The sequence below is a fragment of the Sciurus carolinensis genome, chromosome 11, assembly GCF_902686445.1.
Source record: "Sciurus carolinensis chromosome 11, mSciCar1.2, whole genome shotgun sequence".
Lineage (NCBI taxonomy): Eukaryota > Metazoa > Chordata > Mammalia > Rodentia > Sciuridae > Sciurus > Sciurus carolinensis.
The window spans coordinates 126,071,103-126,093,614 of NC_062223.1; the positions used below are offsets into that span (position 1 = coordinate 126,071,103).

General features: G+C 43.8%; 1 protein-coding gene across 10 annotated transcripts in view; it reads left to right on the forward strand.

Annotated features, from left to right (window-relative positions):
- Positions 1-22,512, forward strand: part of St3gal4 (ST3 beta-galactoside alpha-2,3-sialyltransferase 4) — a 43,543-nt gene that overhangs the window by 10,555 nt on the left and 10,476 nt on the right. Inside the window, exon 1 of one of the 10 annotated variants that reach the window (XM_047517240.1) lies at positions 8,392-8,456. The exons of 8 other annotated variants lie outside the window; for them this stretch is intronic. The gene's annotated coding sequence lies outside the window, so the exon portion shown is untranslated. Of the gene's footprint in view, positions 1-8,391; positions 8,457-22,512 lie in introns of those variants that run through there. One more of the 10 variants, XM_047517236.1, reaches the window with a different exon arrangement.

Genomic DNA, 22,512 nt, shown 5'->3' on the forward strand with positions numbered 1-22,512 from the left:
GGACATAGTAACTTTATTTTATTTATGTATTTTTATGTGCTGAGGATTGAACCCAGTACCTCAAACGTGCTAGGCGAGCGCTCTACCACTGAGCCACAACCCCAGCCTTCTGCTGTGTGTCTTCCTCTCATTTGCTCTCCTGCAGGCCCTCCCCGTGTAACCCACCTCCTTGGTACCTCAGCATGAGCCAGACTCGCTTCTTGAGAGCTGGGTTTAGCCGGACATAGGCCAGTGAGCCCAGGGCTTCCCTTTGCCCAACTTTCAGAAGTCCCCAGAGGGCTGCTGTAGCCACTCCCTGCTCTTCCTGAAGCTCCAGGCTCCCTGGCTGATAGCTCCAGGGACCTGCAACCTGACAAACAAACAGTAGGCGCCAGAGCTGAAGTTGAAGGAACCTGTGCGAGTACACTACCAAGGAATGGAGGAAGTGAGCGCCCTGGCTGAGGCCCAGCAGGCTCCAGAAGCTGTATGTGGTGGGGTGGGGCATGCAGGGGGAGGGGAGGAATGGGGGCACTGTGTTCCTGTGTGTTCTAAGTAGGGACCAGTGTGCAATGAGAAGTGTGTACAGGTTATCACCATGGAGGGCCTGAGTATGAGTGTGTGTTACTGGGACAGGCAGGGTTGGCTTGAGAAGGGCCACCTGTGCCTTCCGGCTATGGGTGTGATGGGGCTGTGGGTGCTTAGACAGACTCACCTCCTGGGGCTTGGTGAACCCCAGGTGAGAGGTGGCCCTGGGTTACCTGATAACCTAAAGATCAGTCAGCCCCTTCCCCAGCATTCCCACTGCTTCACCCAGAGCGACTGGTGCTCAGAGAGAACAGTCTGGTGTTTTCCAGCACCACCTAGAAGGTCAGTTGTCCCTCCACTTCCCTCCTCCTTTGCGTTTACTGAGGAGAGTGGAGTATGTACAGCTGGTTCATTGGCAAGTCTTAACTGACTCTAGATAGCCTCCAGAGGGACTCACTTACCATCTTCTCTGTTCCCAGGCGACAGGTTGATGCAGGAAGCCTTATTTTCCCTACCATCAGTCTTCATTTCTCTTGTAGAGACCCATTCTTTCAGTCCCACACCAACATGCACATCACTCCTCCACCTGAGCCCTTTCTACTTCTCTTGAACCCAGCTCTTTTAACCCTATCTGGCTCATAATAGAAATTCAGGAGTAAAGGGTCCTCTGCTGATATCCAGAAATTTCTTTGTTTCTGAATTGCCAGCAAGGGCCAATTTGTCCATGTCAGTTCTGACCAGGTGTTCTGGAGAGGGAGAAGAGAGTGTAAGTTCTCTAGAGGTGACTAGGAAGCAGGGGAGAGTGGTTTCTGGGGATCCTTGCTGCTCCCACGTACTCCAAAATAGAGCTGAAAGCCAGCAGCATTCATGGGGCAAAGCTGGAATTTTATCCACCTCTGTGGGGATCCTAGAACTGAACGTTGCTCTACATTATCCCCACTTGGGGCATTTAGGAGAACAGACAGTCCCCGACTTATGATAGCTTTTTTACTTAGGATTTTTTTTAACTTTATGATGATGTGAAATCATCATAATGTGTGTTCCATTGAAACTACATGGAAGTTTGAATTTGCCCTTTGGTCTATTGATATGTAGTATGATCATTTTGTAATGCTGGGTAGTGGCAGCCACCAATATTCTATGGTGTACTGTGTGGCTAAGCTGGGATGTTCCGTTAGCGAGGTATATTAAATGCATTTTGACTTGTAATATTTTCAGTTTCTCAGGACACAACCCCGTCATAAGTCAAGGTGCATCTGCGTCTGCTCTGGAGAAGCACATTAATTACCAAGGGAACATGGCTCTGGAAATAAGAGGCCATTCAGTGAAGGGGAACTCTGTTCAGTCATCACCATGGTGGAGAGGGGATGCATGCGTGGCTGAAAGGGATGGCTGGGTCAGGGGCCTGGACACTGACTCTAGAGGTGCAGCACTGGGAAAGGGAGAAAGTAGGAGTGACTTCCTCACTACCACCCTGCCTCTCCACTGACCTGCAAGGCAGGGGAACTCCCAAGGCTTAGTTGTATTCTTGGATGGATTTGCAAGTTGTGTGGTGTCCTGGAGACCTGATCAGTCAACTTCCCCTAGGCAGGAAGAAACTGACACTCCTCATCTGTAAATACGAATAAAAGAGAACTATTGCATAAAGCAGTTTAAAAATTAAATGAAACTGTACAATAACTGCAGAACTGCCCCAAAGATCTTTTAAAAATTAATCCAGGGCTGGGCCTTCAACTCAGTGTTGGAAGCACTCAGTTAGCATTTTAAAGTCCCTAGGTTTCATCCCTAGCACTGGGAAAAAGTGGTGTCACTCTTATTAATACCCTCCAATAACTTTTCCTGATACCTAGAATAAAATCCACTTGGGGTGACTCACAATGTCCTATACCACTTGGTCTCCGTGGCTTCCCAGTACCACTTTGGACCCTTCCTCATCCTCTGTGGCCACATCAGACTTACTTCTTTTCCTTACATCTGACAAGTGTGGGGTCTTTGCACCTCTCAGTCTGGAACCTTTTGCCCCTGCTCATTCCCATCTTTGCATGGACACCTTTTCATGTAGATCTCAGGTCAAGAGCCAGAGATCTACCCTGCTGCAAAGGAGTTGGCTGATCACTTTGCTCCAGTGCCCTCATGATCTGAGTCATTTTTATATTACCTTCACCATTTATGTCAGTCATGTGTCTGTGCCCACTTATGTGTAAACTATGTAAGCCTGAGCCTGTCGTGTTTACTACTCAATGTAGTACCTAAGACACTGCCCTGCATGCAGTAGGCCTCAGTCCATGATGGTTTCTATTTCTGCTGTTTGCTCAACCTCACTGTACCCCAGAGGCCCTGGGGGTCCCCATCTGCATTACAATAAGAATATTATTCCAGACTAGGCTTTCTGAGGAGCAGGTAGAGGAAGAGGGAGGTTTTACCCATGAATCTCCTGGGACCACACAGGGTTAGTCTTCTGGGTGACCTCACTTTAGGGCTCTGAATAAGGAAGTGAATCTGACTAAACTAAAGGTGATAGGAGTCAGTTCTGCAGAAACCACAGCTGCTCATGAAAAGCGAATCCTTGTGGGCACGAGGGAAGTGAAGTGTAGAAGAATAAATACAGATGGGCTTGCTCTACCAGCTTCTCCAGGGGTGCTTCTGGCAAAGCCTGGGTCTGTGCACACCTAGGTCCTTGCATGGGGTTGTTTTTAACTTGCAGAGGAGAGGAGAGGAGGGAGGCAGGTGCTGTAAACGGCATTGCTGCTAGCCCACATCAAGCTTTTATGTAAATTAGAAAAAGTTACCCCTCTGTTTGGACAGGGCCCTGCAACAGGCCGTATACTTTGGCAGCAGAGGGAGGGCTGAACTTCAGCCCTACTTGCCACCCTGGTCAAGCTGTGTTTGCCCGATGTGTGTAGTATGCTGTTCCATGTCCTTGGAGTGGGACACAAAGAGGGACCAGAAAGGCAGATCTGTGAAAGCAGCTAGTGGTGCATGTTCTTTGGACTGAGATCAGCTTCTCCCACTTCAGTAATGATCCTTGGAACCACTGTTTTTCCGTCATGTTCACACACCCTCAAATATAGTGCTGTTTTGATCTGCATTTACCCAACTGAAAACATAGGACCTGGGAAGTGGCTTGGCCACCCTCAAACAACTGATGGTTGATTTGCAATTCAGGTCCAGATGTGTGAGATTCCAACATTTTCATTTTCTTTCTTTCTTTCTTTCTTTCTTTCTTTCTTTCTTTCTTTCTTTCTTTCTTTCGTATTGGGGAGAGAACACTGGGGTGCTTTGCCACTAAGCTACCTCCCCAGCACTTTTTATTTTTTATTTTGAGACAGGGTCTTGCTAAGTTACTGAGGCTGCTCTTGAACTTGCAGCCTTCTTCCTTAGCCTCCTGTTGCTGGGATTACAACGTGTTCTGTGCCTGGCTTTTCTTTTCTTTCTATCAAGCTTTTGTTGAAAGTGCACTGCACTCATCAGTTTAAAAAAGTTAAACCATACGAAAGGGTAAATGATAAAAAGAAAATCTCTCCTATTCTAGACTTCTGTACCCCCAGAAGGGGTACCCTATTAAGAGGCAACCACCTTTGTTTCTTTTGTAATCTTCTGAGTAATATATTCATATACAAACATATGTAGAAACATAACTTAGGTTAAAAGTGCATTTGGAGGTACACATAATGCTTTCCTGCCTGCCTTTTGTACAATTTAATATTGTACTTCTGATGACTTGATATCAGAATGCATAGATACACATCCTCTCTTTTCCTTTGCATAGCATTTCATTGTCTGTGCTTTGATGCACTTAAACAGGTCTCTGAATAGATTTTCAGGTTGTTTTGCTGCTATAAAAAGTGCTGTGAGCCAGGAGTGGTGGTGACTTGTAAATCCCCATGATGTGGGAGGCTGGGGCAGGAGGATTGAAAGTTCAAGGCCAAGTTTGATAATTTAGAGAGACTCTAATCTCCAAATAAAAAATAAAAAAGGACTGGGGGTAGCTGGGCGCGGTGGTGCACTCCTGTAATTCCAGCAACTCGGGAGCCTGAGGCAGGAGGATTGTGAGTTCAAAACCAGCCTCAGCAAAAGTAAGGTGCCAAGCAACTCAGTAAGACACTGTCTTGAAATAAAATTCAAAATAGAGCTGGAGATGTGACTCAGTGGTTGAGTGCCCTGGAGTTCAAACCCCAGTCTCCCTCCACCTAAAAAGGGCTTGGGGTATAGTTCACTGATAAAGTGCCCTTGGGTTCAGTCCCCAGTATTGAAAAAAAAAAATCTTAATTGAAAAGTGCTGTGAGCCAGGTGTGGTGGTGTGTGGTACATGCCCTAGTCCCAGATACTCAGGAGATTGAGACAAGAGGATTGCTTGAGCCCAAGAGTTCAAAACCAGCCTGGGCAACATAGCAATATCAGAAAAGAGGGAAGGGAGGGAGGGAGGAACTGTGGTAAAGAATGTGTGTGTGTGTTACTAGAAATTGAACTCACAGACACGACCACTGAGCTACCTCCCAGCCCTTTTTATTTTTTATTTTGAGTGTTGCAAAGTTGCCCAGATTGACTTTGAATTTACAATCCTGCCTTAGCCTCCTGAGTAGGTGGGATTACAAGTCTATGCCACCATACCGAGCATACCAACCTTCTTTCTTTTTTTCTTTCTTTCTCTTTTTTGCAGTACTGGGGATTGAACCTTGGGCCTTTCACATGCTAGACAAGCCCTCTGCTACTGAGCTATATTCCCAGTACTGGTAAAGATCTTGATAGACAAGTTTCTGTGTAAATATATAGGACTTTTCTGTAGAGAAAACTTCTGGCAAGGGAATCCCCAAGGTAGAAGCAGGTAAAGGGGATGTTGATAGATATTGCCAAATCTCCTCCTACAAGGTTGACCTGGTTTTCATGTCCACGTATCAGGGGGCCTGTTTCCCCACAGCCCCCTGCGCTGTGTGTGTTTTGCTGTTAAGATCAATGAGAAACTGTGTCTCAACCACACTGGGATTTCTAAGTGTAGACAGCGTCTTTTCCTATGTGCCATTTATATTTCTTTATTGTAAACCGTACATTCATGTGCCTGGTCTACTTTTAAATTTGGTGTCTTGCTTTTTTCCTTTTAATTGGCATGAGCACATTACAGACTGAGGGAATTAACTGGTCTATCATATTGTGTGTGAGTTGTAGATATATTTTCCCAGTTAGTCATTTACCTTTTAATTATTCTCTCTTAAAATTTAAAAATGTAGATAAATATATCCATCTTTTCTTGTATAGCCTATAAATTTATATTTTTTTGAAAATATTTATTCCTTCTCTATAATATAAAAATATTTCAAACAAAATTTAAATTTGATAATCAACCAGATTATCATATAAAAAATTATCAAATGTGAACTTTTTTTCATATTATGTCAGACATTTTTTTTTTTCCTTTTAAAAAATAAAGGGGCCAGGCATGGTGGACACACCTGTAATCCTAGCTACTTGGGAAGGGGAGGCAGGAGGATCACAAGTTCGACCAGCCTGGGCTTTTAGTGAGACACTATCTCATAATTACTAAAAAGGACTGTGGGTGTAACTCAGGAGTAGAACACTTGCCTAGCATGTGCAAGGCCTTGGGTTCGATCCCCAAAATATAAAAATAAAATGAACAAAAAGAAATAAAATATTATAAGCATAAAGCTGAAGACTTGCCCCTACAACCTATTGTATTTTTCCTATCTGCCCAGAATATAATTCTCTCTTAAAATTAGTTATACCTTAAATTTTATTCTTTTATTATATACATAAGCACACATACAATTTATACACGTGTACATACATAAAAACATAATTTTTTTCATTAACACTTTATCTTTTGGTAATACTTGAAAAATAAACATCATATTTTCAGTTTTGTCCAAATGGACCAATATAGAGAAATTTCTTCAGCCTAAATGGCTATATAGTATTCAAGTGTATGAATATACCAGTTTATTTGGCCATCCCTCTATTCATGGACATTTAAATTGTTTCCATTTTTTTGCTGTTACAGCAATATTAAATTAGCAACCTTGAATGGAGTGAATGGGTATAAGAGAGGATTTCTCTGGGGTGTACCCAAGAATGGAATTGCCAGATTGAAAGCTGTGCACATCTTCAGACTCACTAGATATTGTAAAGTGGTTTTTTTGAGGGTGGGGTAGTACTGGGGATTGAATCTGAAATGCTCTACATCCCAGCCCCCCCGCCCCCTTTTTTTTTTTTAATTTTGAAACAGTCTTACTAAGTTGCTGAAAATGGTCTTGAACTTATGGTCCTCTTGCCTCAGGCTCCTGAGTGTCTGGTAAAACAGGCTTGAGTCCCTGTACCCAGTGGTGAAGGACTCTTCTGATGCTAGTGTTTCAATTTGTACTCCCACCAGTACTGTGTGAGAAATTGTATTTGGGTTCCCTGGTCACCAATATCATTTCATATGGATGTTAAGTTTGGGTTTAAACTGGGAATTACCTTTTTGGGGGTCCTTTGTTTTTCTTATTTTTTTTTTTTTTTTTAAAGTAGTGCTAGTGATCAGATAGAGCCTTGCAAATGCTAAGCATGTGCTCTACCACTGAGATACACCCCCAACCCTTTCCCTGATTCTTTTATCATGGTAAAATAGGCAGTTGTAATATATTTACCATCTTAATCATTTTTAAACATGCAGTTCAGTGGCATTATGTACATTCATACATTCTTTTTTAAATTTTTTTAAAAAAAATATTTTGTTTTAGTTGTAGGTGGACACAATACCTTTACTTTATTTTTATGTGGTGCTGAGGATGGAACCCAGGGCCTCACGCATGCTAGGTGTGCACTCTACCACTGAGTTACAACTCCAGGCCCCTTTTTAAAAAATTTTTTCTGATTTTTTTTTTTAGTTGTCAATGGGCCTTTATTTTACTTATTTATATGCAGTGCTGAGAATCAAACCCAGTGCCAAACGCAAGCTAGGCAAGTGCTCTACCACTGAACCACAACCTCAGCCCACATTTGAACATTCTTAATGTGCTATCTTCACTACCATCCATCTCCAGAATTCTTTTCATCTTGTAAAATTGAAAACCCTGCTCCTTCCCTTGGCAACCACCACTACTTTCTGTTTCTATGAATGTGGCGATTCTGAGTACCTCTTGTACATGGAATCATATAGTATTTGTCTTTCTGTGACTGGCTTATTTCACTTAGCATGGTGTCTTCAGGTTTCATCCATTTTGTAGCAAATGTCAGAATTTCCTTTTTACAGATGAATAAATACTCCATTATATGGATGTATCATATTTTCATATCCACTTATCCCTCAAAGGACACTCGAATTCCTTCTATATTTAAGCTGTCATGACTAAGGCAGCTGTGAACATGGGGGTACAAAGTTTCTTCAGATTCCTGATTTCATTTCTTTGGAGTGTATACCAGTGTGGAATTGCTAGATCAAATCATGTCCCTTTGCTTTTCTCCTTGGCTCATTGTTTTGTTTTGTTCTGTTTTTTTGTTTGTTTGTTTGTTTGTTTTGGGGGGAGGGTTGTTTTTTTTCTTATTTGTGGGATTGCAGATATATTTAAGCATTTGTGGGTCATATGCATCATCTGTGATTTATTTAAAGCCTGAACTCTTGAGTGGTATGTACCAGCATCCCTGCTAAATGGGGGAGCAGCTTTGAAAGAACCTGTTCTGGAGAGGGGTGCAGCTCCGGAGAGGGCTTAGATCAGGGACTTGGGCATAGATTCTAGAAGGGGTGTTTGGAAAGACAGAGCAAAATCGACGTCCCCTGTGCTGCCTCCTCCCAGTCTCCTTCCCCCGCCCTCCACCCACCCCTCCAGTGTGCCTTTGAGTCTGGGCCAGGAGGTGGATCTGTGTTCAGTGCAAGGCGGAGTCTGGGTAGCAGTCTGATTGTCTCCCTGGTCAGCTGCCGTCTTGTGTAGTGGATAGAGTGGAGTCGGTGGCCTGGAAGACAGGTGAGTATGGTTGTGGAGTAAGTAGGAGCTGTGGCTGAGGACTCTCTTTGCTGGGGTGGGATAGATCTTGAGTTGAGAGGGACTGCCATGTAGAAGGAGGGGCAGGCAGGACCAGGACCAGATGTTAATGTTATATTCAGGTGCTGAGTTCTTGCTCTGTGCCAGGTTCAGTTGGAGGCTGTGGACTTTAAACACCTTGATGTGTCTTTCTTTTTTCTGGTATCAGGGATTGAACCCAGTGATGCTCTGCCCCTGAGCCATACCATCAGACCATTTTAATTTTGTTTTGAGACAGGATCTGGCTAAATTGCCCAGACTGGCCTTGAACTTACGATCCTCTGTGTCTCAGCCTCCCAAGTCACTGGGCTTGCAGGTGTGCACCACTGTGTCCAGCTCACAATGTATCTTGAGGCTCATGACATCTCTCAGAACTTGCTCTTGGTACCCCCATTTTTCAGAGGAGGAATTTGAGACTCAGTCACCAACCCATTGGGTGCAGAAGTTGGATTAAACTTTAGACCTTTCTGATTCTATATCCCTTTCCACTACTAACAGTACTTTGAGTCCCTGGCAGCTGGGTCCTGGTATTTTATCTCTAGCTGGCAATCTTGAGAAGCAAGTAAGGAAGAAGGAGATTTCCTAGGAAATGGGATGTCCTCAAGCATGTGACTCTCCCAAGACCTCTTGAAGTTTGCTGACGCCAGCCCCTGATGTGGTCTAGCACCCTGGGAGCTGGTAGTGGTTAAGCTGAGTCAAAGTTGGCAACGGCCAGTTCTGCAGAAACCCACATCTGGCTGGTGATAAGAGTGTTCTTGTGAGCACAGTGACATGCACTTGGCAGAAAATGGTGACCCTTGTTGACTCTGTGAGCTTCCAGTCTGAGCCTTCATCCAGCCCCCAGCACCTTAGATGCCCATGTCTTTGCAAAAGAAGGGCCTGGGTTGTTTTAACTTGTTGAAAGTTTCTGTTCACAGTTGTTCTGCTTAATGCTTGAGTATGCACATTATTATATTATATTATATAATATATCTGAGTATATTATACTCAGATGCCCATTCATTTAAATATTTACTGATTACCTATCCGATACCAGGCATTCAATTCGATGTTGGAGAGACTATGGAGCACATGAAAACCTTGCATTCTTGGGGCATACACCAGAGACAGTGTGGTATAATTGCCAGTGTGGAAGTGAAGCAGGCTGATGTGTCAAAGATAGGTGGAGTGATGAGGCTTCTGGTGATTGGGTAGTCCAGAGGAAGCTGTAGCAGGAGGACGGGAACTGGGGCCGGAAATTTGCTCTTGGGTTCCAACTAGTGATTTCAGATCCCCCAGTATTCATAACACAATAAACCCCTGCTGGGACAAGGACCCTTAAGTGAAACTGTTGGCTCTGACTCCAGTCTGCATTCTCAAATTGTATGTATGTACACATGTGCATGTGTGCATGCTTATGCAGATGAGGACATACAAGCTAAATTTTTTACCTCTGAGGAGGGAAGATGTGTTTAGGAAATGCTAGTGAGACCTAGGGGAATCATCTGGGTCTTTCTTAGCTCAATGGATAGTGAGTTATGTGTTATATAAGATTCACAGTTTTTATTTTTCCTTTTGATCATGGGCATGTGGATCAAAAAATAGTGTTATTAAGAATATTTTCATTCACCCCATAGTTTACATGGTTGCAGTTTTTGGATTGCACCTTGTACATGAAGATAGAGCACTGCCAAAAATTATTGTTCACTGTGAATTTCCTGGTATGTTTTACTTGTGTTATCTATTTTCTACCATGATGAAACTCTATGGGAGGGACTCTTCCTCCATGTTACAGATTAGGAGACTCAACCACACTGGGATTTCTAAGTGTAGACAGCGTCTTTTCCTATGTGCCATTTATATTTCTTTATTGTAAACCGTACATTCATGTCCCTGGTCTACTTTTAAATTTGGTGTCTTGCTTTTTTCCTTTTAATTTGCATGAGCACATTACAGACTGAGGGAATTAACTGGTCTATCATACTGTGTGTGAGTTGTAGATATATTTTCCCAGTTAGTCATTTACCTTTTAATTATTCTCTCTTAAAATTTAAAAATGTAGATAAATATATCCATCTTTTCTTGTATAGCCTTAGGAGACTTAGGAGAGCTAAGGTATCCCAAAGTCACATATCTTGCAAGTGGCAAAGGCAGAGGCCAGTCTTGGTGGCCTGCCTCCAGGGCACTGCTCTTGCCAGAGGAGAGAGAAGGTTCTGGTGAACCAGTTCCATCTGATCTGCTGCCCCACCCAAACTTAGCTGCCCACCCTTGTAGACTCTGGGAAAATATGTGAGGAGTAGCCCCCTGGAGGCACTGAGGTAAGAAGGGTCAGGAAGAGGTTGGGTGTGGGCAGAGCAGAGATTGGGCCTGTGGACCAAGGACAATGGCATCTTGAACTTTGCTTCCATACTCATTATCCAGGAGGAGAGGGAAGGAGACATAGGGAGGAGGTTTTCTGGGCTGTGATATGTTAAAGACCTTAGAACTCTAGAGCCACCTTGGCTGTGCATCCGAATGAGGGCCCCTCCCCGGACATCTCAGATCCCAGGGCTAGCCTTTTTAATGTGGAACATAAGAAGTGAAGCAGTTTTCTAGATCCTTCCAGTAGGCATTTAGGGGTGGACTCCACTGGGCTTGGATAATAGAAAGTTTGAATGAGGAAAAATTATCTAGCCCAGTGATAGGAGCCACAAACGTAAGTTACATGTATTTGTTTGTCTGTTTGTTTGTTTATAGTACTGGGACTTGAACTCAGGGGCACTTTACCACTGAAATACATCTCTAGATGTTTTTTTGTTGTTGTTTTTGCGGTGCTGGGGTTTGAACCCAGGGCCTTGTGCACGCAAGGCAAGCACTCTACCAACTGAGCTATCTCCCCCCAGCCCTCCAGATGTATTTTTGAGACAGATTCTTGCTAAATTGCTGAGGCAGTCCTTGAACTTGTGCTCCTCCTGAGTCTCTGGGATTACAAGTGTGTGCCACCATATACAGCTGGTAATATAAAATTATCAAAAAAAAAATTTAAATTCAGCCACATTTTCAAAAAGTAACAAGAGGTGAAATTAATTTACATATTTTAACCCACTATAAGGCAATATTGCATGTGTGTATGTGTGTATGTACTAAGCGTTTGAAATTCAGCATATGTTTCTACTTAAAGTGCCAGTCAGGGTGGACCAGCCATATTGCAAACATTTGATAGTCACCTGGGAATTGGAGCCATTGTGTGGGTAAGGGCAGGGTTGGTGCAATCCACTGTTTCTAGAAGAGGCATCTGGGGGCCAGAGGAGGGAGGTACTGGCTATGTTGGTGGCATGTTGGGTACCAGCCCCACGTTCCAGTGCTTTTAGTCAGAGATCCTTAGTACAAGTTAATGTCTTCTCTGTTGTGGGAAGGTCCATGTTGGCAGTGAATTTCTCCTATATTTATCTGGGGCCCGGCCTGCCCTGCTGACTCCCACCCTGTCACATGGGCTTTAGCTGTCTAACCCTGAGAATAGAACTCAAAGCTTCTGCCCCTCCGGGCAGACACCGGAAGTGTGCTTTTCAGGTGACTCCCATGGTGTCTTGTGATTGGCAGCTGGTCAAATGGATGATACAGTGTTTCTGTGCAAATTTTGCTGCGCAGGCTGTTGGCTACCTATGGAGCCAAAGGGCAGGGAACAGAGAAAGCCTTGTGGTTGCAGTGGCAAACTTGTCTGATTCCTTTTCCTCAGATGACTTTTCTTTGGATGACTTGAGAGACACTCTCACTGGTGGCCTTGATGGACTCAATTACTCTGCCCTCTGTTGTCTCTATTGAGACTGGGGGAACACAGCCTCATACCCGCAGGCATACTGCAATCACTGTACAATGATGGGGTGAGGCCACCAAGTTCATCCGGGGTCTAGCCACAGGCTGCACCAGAGTTGCTAGAGTGGACCTGACCTATTGCTACTGCTTCTCCACTCTTCCTCCTGCACTGGGACAATGACATCCTGATGAATAGATCCATTTGTTTATTCAGTAAATTTGTATGAGAGCCAACTGTGTGCCAGGCACTATTCTAGACATTGGCCATACAACAGCAGTGAACAAAACAACAAAGTCTTTGCAAGTAGGGAAGGGAATCTGCAAATTGGATGTGTGGGGAATTGCTGCTGGGAATTGGAAAAGTTGAGGAAAGAGCTGGATGAATAGATACCCTAGCCCATGTCTAGGGGAAAAGCATTCCAGTTTGAGAGAACAGCAAGTGCAAAGGAGCGTGTGTGCCTAGCTAGCCTCATCAAGACATGTTGAGCGGCTAGATGCTGTGACATACTCAGGTAATCCCAGCAACTTGGGCAACTGAAACAGGAGAATTGCAAGTTCAAGGCCAGCCCAGGCAACTTAGTGAGACTCTGTCTCAAAATTGAATAAAGGACTTGGGATATAGCTCAGTGGTAGAGCACCCCTGGATTCAATCCCCAGTACCACCACCACCAAAAAAAAAAAAAAAAAAAAAAAAAAAAAAGGACTGGATGGTAAGACTGAACTGTGTGGTATGGAATAAGAGGGAAGAGTTGGAAAAGGGGAGAGGTGGTGGCCATATGGATAGCTATAGGGCAGAGCAAAGATGTGACTTTCCTCTGAGATAAGAAACCCAGGGAGGGTTTTTGAGCAGGGAAGTGATAAAGACAACAGTCTATCCAGGGGAATTGCAATTAATTGGCCATCTGTACCAAAGAATGGTAGATTATAATGTGAAGGGAGAACTCCCATACTGCTACCCTCGTCTTAACTTTCTGCTTCATTAATTACATTGCATTCATAGTGCAGTTTGGGCTATGTCTTGCACTGGGATATTGGCAGTGGCCACGAGGACCAGACACACATACCTGGACAGGCTGGTGAAATGTGTGGATGCAGGTGCAGTCAAGTTCCATACTGAGGTTTGGAAGAGTCGCCACGTGAGAGTAGGGCCCTGGAGACCTGGTTTAGGAGCAGAGTGATTAAGTCCTGTGCCTGTGGTGTGACATGGCTTCAGGAAAAGGACAGCATGTGTGGGAGTCTGGTGTCCAGCTGGAGGGTATCAGTGAATGCAACCATGTACATTAAAAGCACACTGGGGAGCTTGCAAAGGGACACCAGGGCAGTGAGGCTAGTGACCGTGTGTCCGAAGGAAGGCTGCCTGAGAAGTGGCCTGATTGACAGGCTTTGATACACTGGAGACCCCACTTCTCTAGTTGCTCTGAAGGGCAGGGTGGAGTGTGGGGCTCACTTAAGGTACTTGGAGCTTAGGGAGCTACTCCTTCATGAGATGGTTTTATTAGAGCAATAGGGACTAAAGATTAGAAGTGGCGCCGTGGAAGGACTAGGCTCCACTCCTTGTTAACTCTGTGACCTGGGCACCTCACTCATCCTTTTCATGCCTTAGTTCCTTGTCTCCACTATGAAGATGACTACAGTGTTTGACCCGCAGGGTTGAGATAATACTTGAACAGCCCTTGAAAGTTTCTGGCACAATGGTTCTCAACATTTGGTAATGGCTGGAGATATTTTTCTTGTCAGAACTGGAGAGTGGGATGTTCTACTGGCACCTGATGGGTAAAGGCCAAAGATACTGGTAAATATCCTACAGTGCATGTTAGAGGACCCCCCACAACAATGAGTTATCTGGCCCCCAAAATAGGTGGCGTGGAGGTTGAGAGATCCTGGTCTTCCATGTAGTAAGTGTGCACTACATTTCAGTTACCCCTAAGAGATGTAGTATATCTTTAATTCCATGATATTACTTGTTTGTCAGACATTCATAAAACAGCCAGGTATTGTGGCACATCCCTATAACCCTAGCAACTTGGGAGGCTGAGGCAGGAGAATTGCAAGTTGAAAGTCTACCTGGGCAACCTAGTGAGACCCTTTCTTTCTTTCTTTTTTTAAAAATAATTAATTAATTAATTAAATTATGCATTACACATACTTGTTTACAAAATATGTGAAGATTGGAAAACTCAACCATCAGCAAATGCAATTAAAAATTAACAAAACACATAAATAGGTATTTCATTGAAGAGGATAATCAAATGGTAAATAAGCATATGAAAAAATACCCAGCATTATTTATTGTTAGAGAATTTCACATTAAAACCATATGGGATACCTAAGAGATTGCCTATGGTATAACACATATATATGCATATATTTATATATGTATATGTTCATATGTATATATTTTTTATTTGCAAAATAAAGTGTTAACAAACAATAAAATAAATCTGTTGCTGTGTACCATATGATCAATGAGAGAATGAACAATTGCAATAAAACCATTCTAACAATTTCCTCTCTGAGCCTGACAGCAGGACTATTCAAACTGTTTTCCAAAATATTACATCATAGTGAGACCCTTTCTTAAAATAAAACATTAAAGAGTCTGGAGATGTAACTCAGTGGTACCGTACACTTGGGTTCAATACCTAGGACAGACAAAAAAAAAAAAAGAAAAAAAATTGGGCTAGGACATAGTTCAGTGACAGAATACCCCTGGGTTCAATCCCTGGTACTGGGGGTAAAAAAGAAGGAAGTAAGCAAGCACATAATTATAAAGTTACATTATGTGACAGTGTATTTTGGATAATCCCAGTACTCTCATAGGCTCTTTATAAATAAGTCAAAGGTCATAGGATAGTGGACAAGATTTAAAACCAGTAACAATACAACATTATTTTACCTGTTAAGTACAGAATTCAAGGTATAAACAATATTTTGTGGGAACAAATACATCAGTTGTTTATAAAAATATCTGAGAAGACTTCATAGACAAGGGGCATTTGAGCAGATGCTACAGGAGTGGGATTGTTCAGACAGAGTGGGGAGGAGTTAGAATATTGCCTTAGTCTGTTTTCTGCTTTTATAACACAATACCCCAGACTGGGTGATTTCTAACGAATAGATTTTTTGGCTCACAGTTCTGGAGGCTGGGACCAAGATTGAGGGGCCACATCTGGTGGGGACCTGCATGCTGCATCCTCTCATGGTAGAAGGTAGAAGCTAGAAAGGCAAACTTGACCTTTTATAAGGAGCCCATTCCCAAGATAATGGCATTGATCCATTCACGAAGAAGAGCCCCCGAGACCTAAATACCCCTTAAAAGTTCCACCTTCCAACACCTCCACCACTTTGGGGAATATGTTTGCAAAATATGGACTTTTGGGGACTCATGCAAGCCATAGAATTCTGTCCCTGCCCCTCCAAACTCATGTCCTTCACATGTGCAAATTACATTCATTCTAGGGGCTGAGATTGTAGCTCAGTGGTGGAGCGCTTGCCTAGCATGTGTGAGGCACTGGGTTCAATCCTCAGCACCACATATAAATACATAAAATAAAGGTAAAAAAGAAAAGTTATTGATTGTTGCATGTTGATTAAAAAAAAAAAAATACATTCATTCCATCTCAACAGCTCCAAAGTCTTAACTCAGTTCCAAAACCAACTTAAAAGTTCAGTCTCATCTAATTCAGATACAGGTTAAGACTCCAGGCAAGATTCATCCCGAGGCAAATTCCTCTCCACCTGGGAGCCTGTGAAATCAAAATGCAATCACAAGTCACATGCTTCTAAAATACAGTGGTGGGACAGCATAGGAGGTACCTTCCTACCCCCAAAGGGAGAAATAGGTGAAAAAAGAGGGTAACTGGTCCTGAGGAAGTCCAAAACCCAACAGAGAAAACAATATTAAATCTTATAGCTCCAGAATCTTCTTTGACTCCATGTTCTGCCTTCCAGACACACTGGGCTGAAGGGGTTAATCCTTGGGACCTTGGGCAGTCCCACCTCTGTGGCTTTCCTGGGCTCACACATTAGTATCTGCAGCTCTGTCAGGCTAGCATTGCATCTTGGTGGCTCTACAGTTCCTGTTCCATAGGGCCTGTCACCAGAGGAGGTCCAAGTTCCCCAGAGAAAGGGGCAGAACTCACCTCAGGACAAGTGGGATCCTTGACATACCTGATGGAAAAGAATTTCAGCATACATCACATCAGAGACACAGGAACTCAGACAGATTTATTTAGGATGCACATTTGAGGGAGAAGAACTATCTCAAGAGAGACATGCTTTGGTGGGGGCATCTCTGGATCTTCTTTTAAAGGATACTTCATGAGAGGTGGGTATGGGAAGGTTTGTGGTAATGACACCAGTCTGGCAATCACAAGAAAGTTTATAGTGGTCTGGTCATTCTCCGAATCCTTATGTTGATGTGGTCTCCATTATTTAATCAATTTATAATGTTGGAAAGTCCCCTGAATTATAGGTTTCCCAAAACGTATCTCTCTTTGCTTAATCTACTTATTGAGAGCTTGTTTGGGGATTCTAATAGGGAAGAACAATTAATCTATACCCTCAACTGAAGAACGGTCCTCCTCTATTGGGGAAGGTGGTCCTCTTCAACAGAGTGCACATCTTTCAGAGGGATGCGCTTGGAGCAGGGAGGAAGGAAAAGGACTTCCACCTAGCCAGCCAGATCAGCTGAATCAATTCTGGTGATAATGGGTGACTGATGTCCAGCCAGATTGCCCTCACATCCTTAATTTCTTTATTGTATGGGCTAATTAACAGTGCAAAAGGTTATTTTTTTAAGTGGGTGAATTTACATTAAAGTTTACAGATTTTTCTAGAAATCTGGGCCTGACAGACCAGGAAAAACCAATATGAGTGATTGACCTGGAAAGGTATGTGGAACTAAAGGTTTTTTAAAATTTATTTTTGACTTTTTTGTAATACTGGAGATTGAACCCAGTGACACTCTACCTTTGAGCTACACACATCCTTAGCCCCTTTAATTTTGATTTTGAGACAGGGTCTTGCTAAGTTTGAACCCTTCTGTCTTAGCCCCCCAAGTAGCTGAGATTATAGGCATCTGAAGAACTTTAGATTTAAAATTCTGTTTCCTTGTTCCTCCTTTTGTCTCCTTTTTGCCTATTTTTTCTTTCTTCTATCCTACCTCAGGCCTGCTGAAGACTTGCAGTTCTGATCCTAGAGTTCCTCCAGACACCCTATAAGGTTCCTCCAGGAAACCTTATAAGGGGTTCTCTGCAGTGACTACCTCTGTGACAAGTCCACTTGGGCCCCTAGGGCTGCTTAGGACATCCTGTGAAATCTCAATGGGGAAGCCATGATCCCCAAGCTCTTGGCTTCTGGAAGCCTGCAGAATTAGCATGTAGATGCCACCACTGCTTACTGCTTGCTCCTTTTGGAGTGTTGGGGAAGCTGCACCTTGAGTCATGGGGCGCAGAGCCACCATAATGCAGGGAGTGGAGACTCAAGGCAGTCCTGGGCATGGAGCCCTGAGGTTGGGGGATACCCCAGGCCTTTGGGCAATTTTCCCTCCCTCTAGGTTGGCACTCTGAGTGTGAGAGGGAGGGGCAGCACCAACAATCTGTATAGGACCTTTGGGGTCATTCTTCTGTGTTCCTGATGAATGACCTTTCACCTATTTCTGTCCATTCTAAACCATTTATTAAGTGATCTCTTGGCCATACCCTTGTTTTTTTCCTCCTAAAAATGCTTTACACAGCCAGGCTGAAAATTCTTCAAATCTCTAAATTCTGTTTCCCTTTAATATAAATTCCACTTGAAAATCATTTTACTGTACACAGTTAAAAGAAGTCATCCATGCAAGGTGCTGGGGTTGTGGCTAAGTGGGAGAGCACTTACCTAGAACACTCAAGGCACTGGGTTCGAGACACAGTACCACATGAAAAACTAAATAAACAAAATGAAGCTTAAAAAAAAAAAAAGCCACGCAAGCCAGGTGTGGTGGCACACAACTGTAATCCCGGTGGCTTGGGAGACTGAAGCAGGAGAAGCACAAGTTCAAAGCTAACCTCAGCAACTTAGTGAGACCCTGTCTCAAAAAATCAGAAAGGGCTGAGGATGTGGCTCAGTGGTTGAGCACCCCTGGGTTCAATCCCTGATACCAAAAAAAAAAAAAAAAAAAGCCGTCTTGCAGCAGCCTGAGTGCTTTGTGATGTTTTTTTCCCCCACTAAATACCTTAGCTAATAACTTATTTTCTGCTCTTCATAAAGTTCTGGGACACAGACACAATCCAGCCAAGTTCATAGTCACCTTATAACAAGGTTGGCCTTTACCCCAGTGTCCAGCACCTTGTTCTGCACTTCCATTTGAGACCTCATGAGAATGGCTTTTACCAACTGTTTTATCAGCTTTTTCATCTTTGTGACCAAAAGACCTGACAAGAACAATGTAGAGAAGGAGAAGCTTATTGGCTCACAGTTTCAGAGGTTCAGTCCATAGCTGTCCAACTCCATAGCTCTGTGCCCAAGGTGAGGCAGAACATCATGGCAGAATGGTGTGGCAGAGGGCTGCAGCTAAGGTCTAGGAAGCAGAGAGAGTTCTGCTTACCAGGGACAAACTATAAACCCAAAAGGTATACCCCCAGTGACCTCTCTCCTCCAAACACCCCACTACCTGCCTAGAGCTATCACCTAGTTAATCTGTGTCAGTGGATTAATCTGATAATTCATCATTTAATCATTTCACCTTTGAACATTCTTGCATGTCTCACACATGACCTTTTGGTGGATACCTCATATCTAAATTATGACGCCATCCATATTTCTCCTGATAGCCTATTAAAGACCACTTAAGTCTTCTCTAAGAAAATTTAAACTTTCTCTGCAGTTCTCTTCTTCTGAACCCTCACCAGGATCACTCATAATCCTCTGCTGTCAGCAATTTAAGCCTTTTCTAGCTTGTGTCTCCAGATTCTTCCAGCCTCTACCCAACAGCCAGTTCTGCTTCCACATTTTCAGGTATTTATTTTTACAGTGACCCCACTCCTCAGTACTAATTTTCTGTCTTAAGTCTGTATTGTGCTGCTGTAATACTGCCACACACTAGATAATTTATAATGAACAGAAGTTTATTTGGTACTTGATTCTGGAGGTCAGGAAGTCCACAATCAAGGGGACCCCCAGCTGATTAGGGCTTTCTTGCTCTTCTGTCTTCTGGCAGGAGGTGAAAGGTGAAGAGGGACAGGTAGAGATGGCTGGCTGAACATGTCCTGTTATAAAGAACCCATTCCCATAGTAATGAATCCATTCCTGTGATAAAAGCATTAATGTGTCCATGAGGGTTCTGCCCTCATACCTAAAAAACATACTTCTTTCTCTTTTTTCCAGTAGGGGATGAACCCAGAGCTTCAGGCACACTAGGCAAATGCTGTATCACTGAGACAGATCCCAACTCTAAACACCTCTTAAAGGTCCCATCTCCCAACACCACTAACTTAGGATTCAGGTTTGCAACACATCAATTTTGGGGCCACATTCAAACCAAAGCAGGCATTCTAATACATTAAAGCTGGGCAGAGGTAGGGGCTGTGGAAAAGTACAGTGTGGGCAGGAAATGGTGGCTCCTTTCATGTGCTTGAGGGGGGAGGGTTGGCAATACATCTGCCAGGCTCACAGCCTGAGTTTGAAGGGCTCTGGTTGCTTGCTAAGTAGCTCTGACTTTCCATTCAAGGAGTGGGGAGCAAACGAAGAAAGAAGGTGGTTTTGATCCATATCATTTCTTAGAAAGATACCATGTTGGCAGTTCTGAAGAAGAGGTCTGAGTGAAGAAAGAGTTATAGAGAGCCCAGTTAAGAAGCAGCTAACTTGGGGTGCAGTCTAGAATCAGGCTATGACTCAAGAAGAGGAGATGGGGGGCTGTGTTCTGAAGTGTGTCTGAAGGTCTATGTGGTGGCCTTTGCACTGGGGCTGAGTTTTATAAAGCTCAACATCCTTAGTGCCTCCTTGGTGTTTGCATATGGTAAGCAGCTAAGCTTGCATTGGCTGGAATGAGCTCATGGAGGGACAGAATCCATAACATTTAGTAACCAGCTGGGAGGGATTGAAGGAGGAGGAGTTGGGAGAATTGATGAGGATGTGGTGGTGGTTAGGGGAGCTGCCAAAATGAGTCTGCTTGGGACATGTTAAATTTGAAGAATTTAAGATTATCCAGGTAGACACACCTGTAATTCCAGCAGCTTGGGAGACTGAGGCTGGCCTTAGCAACTTAGCAAGACCCAAAAATAAATAAATAAACAAATTAAAAGGGCTAGGGATGTAATTCAGTGGTTGAGCACCTCTGAGTTCAATCCCCATTACCTAATAAGTAAACAAAAATAAAAAGGACTTTGTAGCTCAGTGGTAAAGTACCTCTTGGCTCAATCCCTAGTACCAAAAACAAAACAGCCACCACTGAGGGACAGTGAGATTGAGTGACAACATTAAGTAAACCCAGGGCTTTTGCCCCCACTGATCTTCTCAGCCCTGCTTCTTTAGAACATTAAGCCATGATCCTGTGATGAATCTGGAGGCCCAGGACCCTGGTATCTGCGGTGCCCTGGGGGATATATCTAGTTGTGCTCCTCTCGGTTCAGTGGGTGCCTGCTGTGCATTACACAGTCAGTGCCAGGGGCAGAGTGAGCCTTGGCTCCTGCTTCCAGTGGGCTTTATTTACTTTCCCCATTCTCCTAGTTCTCTTTAGCCAGGGACACTTTGGTTCTTGGCAGAGTACCGTGAGAGCAGATAGCCCTCCTGCCCTGGGTCAGCTTTACCTTGCAGGCTGGGTGAGCTGGTCTCCTTGGCAGCTGCTCATTCACAGAAGCTGGTGCACCTCGAGCATGAGTGGATCAGATGCCAGCTTTCCTACTCAGGTATCCTACTGTGACTTTTCTCCTGCCTTTTTGAGGAGCTGGGTCAGCAATGTGGGACAACTGGTGGGAAAAACTACAAGTCTCCCTAGGCAGCAATGCTCTCGAGAAGACGGTGCTTCTGGAATGCCCAAGGCCACTGAGCAATCCTCTTGGCTTGGCCCAGCAAGGAGAAGGGGTGGTGCAAGCCCCAAGTGCAGCTAGTCTGCTGAGCACAACCCTGGCTCCATTTTGGAATAAAGAAATGCAAAACTTTATTGGGAAAGAGGTCAAAGGAGGGCTAGTTGCCTTGTTGTTTGGGACTGGTCCAGGTTACTTGTCTCTGATCACCAAAGTTTCTATCCTCAAGGTTGCTTAGAGCAAGACTGAATATTTGTCTTTTAGTTACCCTGAAACATGCTCTGTGTAGTGTTTTCCATCTTACTGCACATTAGAACCACAGAGGTGGTGTTTCTTTTTGTTTGTTTGTTTCGCTCTTTACAACTAGTGCCTGGACCCCGAACTAATTAAATAAAAATCTTGGACAGTGGAGCCTCTGGATATTTAAAACTCCTCAGGTTACTGCATCATGCAACCATTGTTGTGGCTTACTGATATGAAGGGAGATGCACTGAGAGGGAATGAATCCTGGTTACGAAATGAAGATCAGGAGAGCAAGAGGGTAGAAGAGGGTGCGGTTGATAAAGTCACAAAACATTAGAACCAGAGGGACCCTGACCCAGAGCTTCGCAACTTAGAGTGGTTCAACTAAGCAGCAGGACCTGGTGAGGGAGCTGGTCAGAGGGCAGATCCCCTGGCCTCATCCATATTCTCTGAATCAGAATCAGAATGTGCACATCAAAGTTTGAAAAGTCTACTCTGAAGGTTGTCCAGTCTGGTGGTTCTCCACCATAGCTGTACAATAGAATCACATAGAGCATGTGAGCAAACTCCAGGGCTGGATTAGACTAACTCACTGAGACTTTCTAGGTATGGAATTCATATACCCTTTTTAAGAAATCTCCTTTTAAGTACCACAGGAAATTCTGTTCAGCTGTTGTGAAAACATCCTACCCTAATCAGTGCTTCTCAGACTTGAATGTGGGATCATGTTCAAATACAGATTCTGAATTTGTGGGTCTACAGGAAGCCTAAGATTCTGCATTTCTTATAAGGGTCTTTGTGATGCCCGTGCTGCTGATCTGATAAATGTATTTTGAGCGACATGGATCCATTAGGCTGATTTTCCAGCCTGACAGCTGAGGGTCAGAGAAGGAGATGTGATCATCCACTAACTTGGCATTCATTCTGTGCTTTCTGGTATATTCCACCATGTGCCAGACATCATTGCTGGAGGCTGGGGTTGG